Raw genomic sequence first — 9,748 nt, 5'->3', positions numbered from 1 at the left:
ACCCCTTTAATTTTGGGCACTCTGGGCTTTTGCTTCTTCTTTTTTTAATAAATTTGTAAATAGTTTATAAAAAAAAAAAAAAAAAAAAAAAAAAAAAAAACTGACTTTTTATAAGTGCATTCCTAAATGGGACTTAAGTGTGCATTTGGCAACTAATTATAAATTTAACCATTTATTTTTTAAATTATCAAGTATTTGTGAGTTTCACATTATTTTTAACTTTTTAACTTACATAATGCAAATAAACTATTGAAAATAAATAATTTCCAAATGAATATTTTGGTAGTTTTTTTTTTTTTTTGAGAAAGAGATAGAAAGAAAGAGTCTCAACTTATTTGGCTTTCTGTGTTTTTTTATTTTTATAGAAAATTATTTTAAATTTATTCGCACTTTAAAAAATTGAGGTTTAAAAAAATTATATATTAATAAAATAAGCTAAAAGTAAAATGAAAAAGACATGTGTGGTGATGATGTTTGTCTACTCGTTTAAAATGATATATACAATTTCATGGAATTTGCATCTTGGAGGTAAAAGAGTGAGATACAATTATTCGTACTTTAAAAAATTGAGGTTTAAAAAAATTATATATTAATAAAATAAGCTAAAAGTTAAATGAAAAGACACGTGTGGTGATGATGTTTGTCTACTCATTTAAAATGATATATACAATTTCATGGAATTTGCATCTTGGAGGTAAAAGAGTGAGATACAATTCCAAATTAAACCATTCTTTTCTAATTTGAGAATAATTTTGGATATCCACGGTGGTACTATTCTTTTCTTCTTCCTCTTCTTCTTCTTCTTCATTTTCTTATTGAAAGGCCAAGCAAGCTTCAATAGATTAATACAATAATACAATAGATATGGATACTTCGAATTGTATTTCTTCTTCTTCTTTCCTTTCTTTTTTTATTTTTTTAAGAAAATAAGTAGGCATTTAATGAATTATATAGCTCAATACCACACTTAACATTTTTTTTTTTTTTTGAGAAGACACACTTAACATGTTGAGTGAGAGTCATCACCATTGTTTTGCTTTGCTAGAAGAGCCATATACTTTTGTTTAGAGTAATTGCATTAGGTTTTTCATTCCTATAACCATTAGGGCTTGTTTGCTTAGAGTTGACCAGATAAGTTTATTTTTGACTAATTTAACTCTATTCCCCCTCCCTCCCCTAGTATTAATTCTCTACTCATTTAAGACAGGTTTGGCGTCTCATTCCTATGGATAAGAGGAGGGGTTGTATCCAATTTTACAAACTCTATTTAAAAAATAATAATTGTTAATAAGAGTACATCTAAAAAGAAAAAAAGGGGGCTATATCTTTTAAGCTTTTAACTAGACCGGGCCTCAACATACCGCAAAGATACCGTGTACAATTCGAAAAACCAAGCCAATAAGTTAAATAAATTCGAGATGTACACTAGGTATCTCATTCATTCCTTGCCGTTATGTACAACCAAAGCCTCAATTACCAAATTTACAAGCAATACCTAATCTGCTAAACATGAATTAATTTAAGGGCCTTGCCTTGTCCTATTATCCACGTCTCCTCTTTTGATTCAATCCAAATATTTATTTATTTATTTAGTCTCTAATTAGATTCCAGCATTGAATTGTGAATGATTTTTTTTTTTTTTTAAATAAGCGATTTCTGAATAAGTTTAAACATATTTCTCTTCCAAATTAATGACTTTTTGGATGAATACCAACTAACTTCTTTAGGAACATTTACCAATGATAGGATTAAATTGAAGTAGTTTTCTGAGTTCTACACAACACTTCAAAAATTTGCTTTGTTTGGGAGGAGAGAATTGAGTGAAAAAGGATATTTTTTTACATTCCTTCATTCAAGGGTTTAGTATGAGAGAATGGAAATGTCATTTCCTTATAACCCGTTTGAATTGAGGGGAAAAGAGGGGGAGTAGAGTAGATTCAGTAGAATAGAGTAGATTTGACTTAAAATTAGTTTATTTTCAGTAAACTCTACTATACTCCCATCCACTTCCCCTCCTACCTCCCTCAATCCAAACAAGCCTTTATTTGGGAATTATTGTGTAGATTTTTAAGTAATTAAAGCATTTAACTATTTCTTGGGCATGTACAGTCCCTCGATCTTAAAAATAAGGTAATTACAATCTGAAATGACCTCAAACTATTGATTAGTTAGAAAACTTGATTCAGATCTCACTGACTTAGAAAATGAAATCTATCAGACCAATGATGAATAATAAATCAAGAGCAAGTGTACGATTTCATTTAAGAGTGACACACATTGACGACCACAATCTTTTTCAGGACCTTATTTTGACAGAGGACCAATGTTGTTGGTTTATAGTGCAATAGTACGTGATGAGTAACATATAGTAATGAATGACAATGCATGCAATCAACCAAAAAAAACGAAAATTAGATTAACAAATAAGGTTTGACTGAGCTTCCTATTCGTCTTCCTTTTCCTCATTTTTCTTTGAAATGCCGTATTTGGTGCTTCATCATTATGGTATTATATACGTACGGTCAAAATATCCTAGGGTATTGTCTGGGAATTTTGGAACCTAGAGCTAGAAGTTGATATGGTCTATGCTCCAACACTGCCTTATCTGATATTCCACGCGCAGTCAATGTTGTAGTTATAGGTTGTGTACACGGCAGCTATGGCTTCCTTTTTGTATGCTAAAGGCATTTTTATTTGGAACTCTGATCATATAACCCGCCCCACTGGTTGTATATAGACTATAGAGTGCTCAGCCCGCCACCGCGTATGAAGGAGAGGAAGGAAAATGGAAAGAAGAACAACCATATTTGACTTTGGTTCTTGATGAGGTGACGGACTTAGTTAGGTTACATGTTGTGTTGTGTGCACGGCTTCTTTTGTGTTTTCAACTTGGTCATGTCTAAGGACCAAGACTAACCTCCTTCTAATGAATTAGATGAAGTACACACATTACCAGAGACATCATAAAAGATAGAATAATAAAGGAATATTATGCTTGATTCTAGTTGAGAGCTGATTTTTTTTTTTTCTGGCCCAATTTCTTGTACTGCCCAAATGTACTGGATCCTGGCTCTCTTTTGCGCCATAGATGGATGGATGAGATAAGGGCCTATTTAGGTTGAATGCGTAGATTTTTGATACCTGATCGGTGGATGTATATTCCAATAATATTATATATGAATACATCCAATTTCATAACATGTTAATGTGATCAACAAAAAGTGATAGGTCTATATGTAAACGGGAGTGAGCAAAAAGTGTCCATCACTCACAGTCAACCACTTCAGCATGTTGTGAAATTTGGTTTGTCCCTAAAAGAACTATTGTACATATTCAACAAGTCTGTACTTTGAGTTGGCTCTTGGATGGCTTTTGGAAGGTGGAGCACCTCCTACAAAAGAAAAAAACCTTCACTATCAATTACAATGGTTAGAAACAAATTTTTAATGGCCACAAGCCTTACAAGGTACTATGGGAGTGATCAATTGGACTCTAGGAAGATGAATTTTCAAATTACAAATGTAAACTGTGACAATGAGTTCAGTTCCAGTTCAGAAACTGAGATTAGCCCTTTGCATCACAAGTTTGACATTGAATTGCATATTAGAATGTTTTTGAAAAATTGATCCAGCTACAGCTAGTTCACTTAGAACTTAGAATATAGCAAAATAAATGTCATTAATTATAAATGTTCAAGGGTTTGTTCTTCATTTTGCATTTACTATTTACTGAAACTTATAAGTATATTTGTACCATTAAACAGAATCACATGCACTAAACTTCTCATACATACCACATTTCATGGTTGAACATTGTTTGGAATCTTTGTTTTGGAAGCAGTTCCCGTGAAAGAAGTTGACCTGGATGGAAGAAGATGTCAAGTAAAAGAAGATTTACAAAGCAAAGGGAAGCGAGTATGAGAAAGGCTCAGTGAAAGGAATCTTGGAAGAAACTTTAAACACTTAGGAATGCTTCCAACAAAGAAGTTTTATGAGGAATTTGCAACTTTTAATTGAGATGAGGACAGAAACCAGTTAAGTTCGCGCTTTTGAGGATTACCTGAAGCAGAAGTGAAGAGATGCACTTAATAAAGTCATAACCTTGGGTCCTTGAGCAGGTTTAACATCAGATTTTCCATTTTAGCAAGCCACCCAATATCTTCAAATAACTATCATTATTTATACAGGAAATTTTAATGAAGCCCCAGACCATTTACCCGCACTGACTTGTCTCCACATAATGATATAAGAGCATTAAAATATTACATCAATTTCCATATTCACATTCATAAGACAGATAAACAGTTTGCCATATCCATTGCCAAAGATGAAATTAATTATACAAAAATGATAAGAAAAATAATTTTTTTGAAATGCTTGATAGACCTGTGCAAATAATTGCTACACATTATTCCACGTCAAAAATAGGCCATCTCACTATTCCTTTAGCCATGTATATAAGAAAATTGATGGAACTAAATAGGACCAATAGAGCTTATTTTTTAAACTTTATAGACTAAAATAGCTCATTTATAATATTAGGGACTAAAAGCTCTCAACAAGTAAATTTTAAGGACTAACAGTGTATTTTGGCTTTCTTTTTTAAGACTATTTGCTTAGCATTATAGTCTTGAAACTTTTAGGACACTTTATTCATCTCAATTGTCACTACTCACAAACACCTTAATAGCGATTTGTGAGCAGAAATTTTCTTTTGGTACATAATGTGAAAATAATAATGAACGACAAACATATGAAGCACGTAGTTTTATTCAAATGCATGAGTGCGTGAGTATGAGAGACTTCTTTTAAACCAAACAGAAGAGTATAAAGAGATCTTTTGTTTTTGGGGCCATCAAAGATATTAGTTTCGTTAGTAAGGTAACATGGACCAGTAATAATTCATTAATAAGAATCACATGAAGCACATTGCCCAGCAACATAAAAACATAAAAGTCTCAATCCAATAGCTATGTAGCCTATTTAGATAATATCATAATATAAACTCATTAATCCATTACTGCAAACATAAATTATATACGCACGCGTTCTTTGCAGGAAGAGAATAGAAATAGGTTCTGTGTATTTGAAATTGAAATACAGATCCTTTACAAAAATCTAAACGGGTTGAGCATCAGTTTATAGTTGCTGCCTGTAATTTCAAAACGCAAATCTGTTTATATTAATTTGTTGGCCACATATAACATAAAAATTCAAACTGATCTTGCAGTTATATCTTACAATCAATCATCAGTATTAATGGTCCTTGTTAGTGTATAGCTTGTACTAGCTTAGCCCATTGGGCTTAGCCCAGTTTACTGTACTTGTACTTTACTTCTTTTACTTGTACTGCACACATATCTAGCCTATATAAGGCTCTCTATTGTACATTGTTGTATACACATTAATATACAGACTTTTCAGTCTTCCTCATATTTTATATTCTTAACATGGTATCAGAGCCATTCCTCTGACTTTCTGGTTCCTGTAGACATCTCCGGCGTCCTTCCGCTGCCCTCGCCTTCATCCAGCAACCACTGCCAGAAGCGAGTCACCGCCGTCACGACCACAGTCCCAGCAACTCTCGGATCTCGTCGTTCTGCTCATCCAACTGCAAAAGCAAAGGCATTGAGTGACAGAACAGACAATCCCGAGCAAAACCCAACCAAGAACGGCCAGAAAACAGCTCACACGCGCCGCCTGAATTTTCTGCCTCACGAACACGCGCCGCCACGCGCCGTCCCTCTTACTCACGCGCCACACGCGCCAGGTAGCAGGCCTCCACGCGCCCTCACAGGCCTTCACGCGCCCACGCGCCAGCCTTGCTTCACGGACTGCCACGTCAGCCCTAGTGTGACGTCATCCGTTGACCAGACCGTTGACCGTTGACCGTTGACTTTGACTTTGACCGTTGACCAAGTCAAAATTTTTTAACAGGACCTGTCTTGCTCAGTTTTTCACGTAGATTCTGATTTTGGGCTCCGTTTCTGCATTTGAGGTCTCTAAATTTCACTTTTTTTGTCATTTTCTTTATTATGGCTCAACAAAGTGAACGAGATATCATACGTCCTATCACCATCATGTTGGATGGTCCTACTAGCTATCATGCATGGTCTCAGAATATGACTGTCTTTCTCAAGGGTCGTAAACGGTGGCGATATGTGATTGGTTCAATTCCTAAGCCAGTACCAAACCCTAAGTCCACAGTCACAGATGCTGAAGAGTCTTCCAAGACTGCTGCTACGACAGATGATTATGAAGAACGTCTAGAGGAATGGGAGAGTATTCAGAGTAAGATCTTGTCTTGGTTTATCAATACCTCTATTCCCTCCATTCATAATCTTCTTCCTCGTCTTGAAACTGCTGAGGCTGCTTGGAAATTTTTGGCCGATCGCTATAACTGTACTAATGATTCAAGCTTGGAGTTTCACATTGAATCAAAACTTTATCAAATGCGCCAAGAGACAGGTCAGTCTATTTCTGATTTTTATTCTCAGACTTCTACTATGTGGGAACAACTCTCTGCTGCAGATCCTCCACTGGTGTGTTATAAGGATATTGAGCTCTTTGTCAAATATCGAGATCGCCGTAGATTTATGCACTTCATGATGGGTTTACGTTAGGACTTTGAGCCTACTAGAGCTTCTCTGCTTAGCCGGTCCCCTACTCCTTCTCTTGATGCTGCAGTCAAGGAGCTCATTTCTGAGGAGAATCGTCGGCCTACTTATCACATGACATCATCTGATCATGTATTGGCTACACCCTCACCACAGCCTCCCATTGCTGCATTCACTGCTCCTCCGCGAATAAACTCTGGGCGACCCACCTCTCAGTCTTCCAAAGGTGCTCACTGCAAGTTTTGCCGTGCCAAAGGCCATGACATTTCTGTTTGTCGTAAGCTACAGAAATTTATGCAAGATCAAAATAAAGCCTCTCTTCCTCAGGCAGCTGCTGTGTGTCCTTCAGATCCATCAGTTCCTACAGGTCCATCTTTGACTTCCTCACTTACTACGGCTGATATTAAGGCAGTTGTTCAACAGGTTTTATCCCGCACTTCCACTGCTCTTTCTGTCACCTCAGGTAAACAACCTTGGTTTTTTGATACTGCATGTTGTAACCATATGACTCCAGATGAATCCCAATTTTCTGATAAGGCACCCTTAGAACATCCAATCACCATTTACACTGCTGATGGAACTCCTATGCCTGTTAGTCATAAAGGAACAATCTCTTCTTCTTGTTTATCCTTTAGTGACACTTTTCATATTCCAAAGTTATCCTTAAATCTACTTTCTGTTGGTCAACTTTGCGAATTAGGCGTAGATCTTCTATTTACTAATCATGGTGTGGATGTGCAGGATCCCCGGACGGGTCAAGTACTTGGGACAGGCCGTAAGGTTGGTCGCATGTTTGAGGTTCATGACTTGAAGATTCCTTCACAAGTTGTTTCTGCAGCTGCTACCACTGCCACCTCCTCACCTGATCTATGGCATGCTCGTCTTGGTCATCCATCCTTATCTCGTCTTCAGTTATTGGCTTCTCAAGGTCATTTAGGTTCAGTTCAGTTTCAAAAATTTGATTGTACTTCCTGTCATTTTGGTAAACAAACAAAATTGCCCTTTAATAAAAGTGACTCCTTTTCTTCTGCCCCTTTTGATCTTATACATTCTGATATTTGGGGTCCTGCACCTGTTCCCACTGAGGGGGGATCTAAATATTTTGTCATATTTGTGGATGATTTTTCTCGATATACTTGGATTTATCTGCTTCATCATAGGTCTGAACTTGTGTCTATTTACCAAACATTTCATAAAATGATTGAAACACAGTTCAATCGCACCGTTAAAGTCTTTCGATCAGATAATACTCAAGAATATAATGATAAATCTTTCCTATCCTTTTTAGACAAACATGGTACTCTTCCTCAGCGGTTTTGCCCTTACACCTCTCAACAAAATGGTCGTGCAGAACGAAAACATCGTCACATTCTTGATGTTGTCCGCACCCTTCTTATTTCAGCCTCTCTTCCTGAACGCTTTTGGGGTGAGGCAGCACTCACTGCTGTGCACACCATTAATCGTATTCCTTCACCAACTACACACAACAAATCACCATTCGAGCTTCTCTATGGTCAAACTCCTGACTACTCCTCTCTTCGGGTTTTTGGTTGTGCTTGCTTTGTCTCTCTTCCTCCTCATGAACGTACAAAGCTCCAACCTCGTACTCGTCTCTGTTGTTTCCTTGGTTATGGTGTGTCCCAGAAAGGTTTTCGCTGCTATGATCCCATTTCTCGTCGCCTTCGTGTCTCCCGTCATGTTGAGTTTTGGGAACATCGTCCTTTCACGAGTCTTCAGCAGTTTCCTGCATCTTCTTCCTCAGAGTCTCCCATTTTTACTGATCTTTTCCTCCCTCTCTATCCTGAACTTGTGGAGGATTCTTCAACATCGACTGCCTCTCCAGACGACTCATCCCTGGTTCTGTCTCCGGCATATGACCCGCCTGTCTTGGATCCTGTGGCACCACCCTCTCCTGAGTCTCCTATTGGTCCTGAACTTCGTCGTTCCACTCGGGTAAGCATTCCTCCTCCTTATCTCACTGATTATCATTGCTCTTTTGCTCTTGCCACTCTCTATGAACCTCACACCTATCGTGAGGCTCATACTGACCCTCTTTGGCAGCAAGCTATGAATGAAGAACTAGATGCCCTTCATAAAAATCACACTTGGGATATGGTTGATTTGCCTCCTGGTCAGTCTGTAGTAGGTTGTAGGTGGGTTTACAAGATCAAGACCAAGGCCGATGGATCTGTTGAAAGATACAAAGCTCGCCTAGTTGCCAAGGGCTTTACTCAGGAGTATGGTATTGACTATGAGGAAACATTTGCTCCTGTTGCTCGTCTTGCATCTGTTAGATGTCTCATTGCTGTGGCTGCTGTTCGCCGTTGGCCTCTTTATCAAATGGATGTGAAGAATGCTTTCCTCAATGGAGACCTTCATGAAGAAATGTACATGCAACCACCCCCTGGCTATCCACACTCAGGCAATCAAGTTTGCCGCCTTCGCCGTGCTCTTTATGGCCTCAAGCAGGCTCCTCGAGCTTGGTTTGAAAAGTTTAGCTCAGTTGTTGCTCAGCAGGGTTTCACTTCGAGTCCTCATGACACTGCTCTCTTTGTTCGAAGATCCTCTGCTGGTATCACTCTTATTCTTCTTTATGTTGATGACATGATTATTACTGGAGATGATTCTGCAGGTATCCGCTCTCTTCAGCATTTCCTTAGTCAGCATTTTGGGATGAAAGATCTGGGCACTCTCAGCTATTTTCTTGGGCTAGAAGTTACCTCATCCTCTGATGGCTACTATCTTTCCCAGGCTAAATATGCTTCTGATCTTCTCTCCAAAGCCGGTGTCACCGATAATAAGACTATTTCCACTCCTTTGGAATACAATGCAAAGCTTACACCCTTGGATGGTGAACCTCTATCCGATGCTACTCGTTATCGTCAGTTGGTTGGCAGTTTGATCTATCTCACTGTTACTCGTCCGGATATTTCACATGCCGTGGGTATGGTTAGTAAGTTCATGGATGCACCTCGTTCTGTCCACTATGCTGCTGTTCTTCGGATTCTCCGCTATGTCAAAGGCACACTTTATCATGGTCTGCATTACTCCTCTCGATCGTCTCTCGAGCTTCATGCTTATTCAGATGCTGACTGGGCAGGTGATCCGACTGATCGATGCTCTATCACAGGT

The sequence above is a fragment of the Quercus lobata genome, chromosome 10, assembly GCF_001633185.2.
Source record: "Quercus lobata isolate SW786 chromosome 10, ValleyOak3.0 Primary Assembly, whole genome shotgun sequence".
NCBI lineage: Eukaryota > Viridiplantae > Streptophyta > Magnoliopsida > Fagales > Fagaceae > Quercus > Quercus lobata.
Note: the sequence above shows the minus strand (reverse complement) of the source record.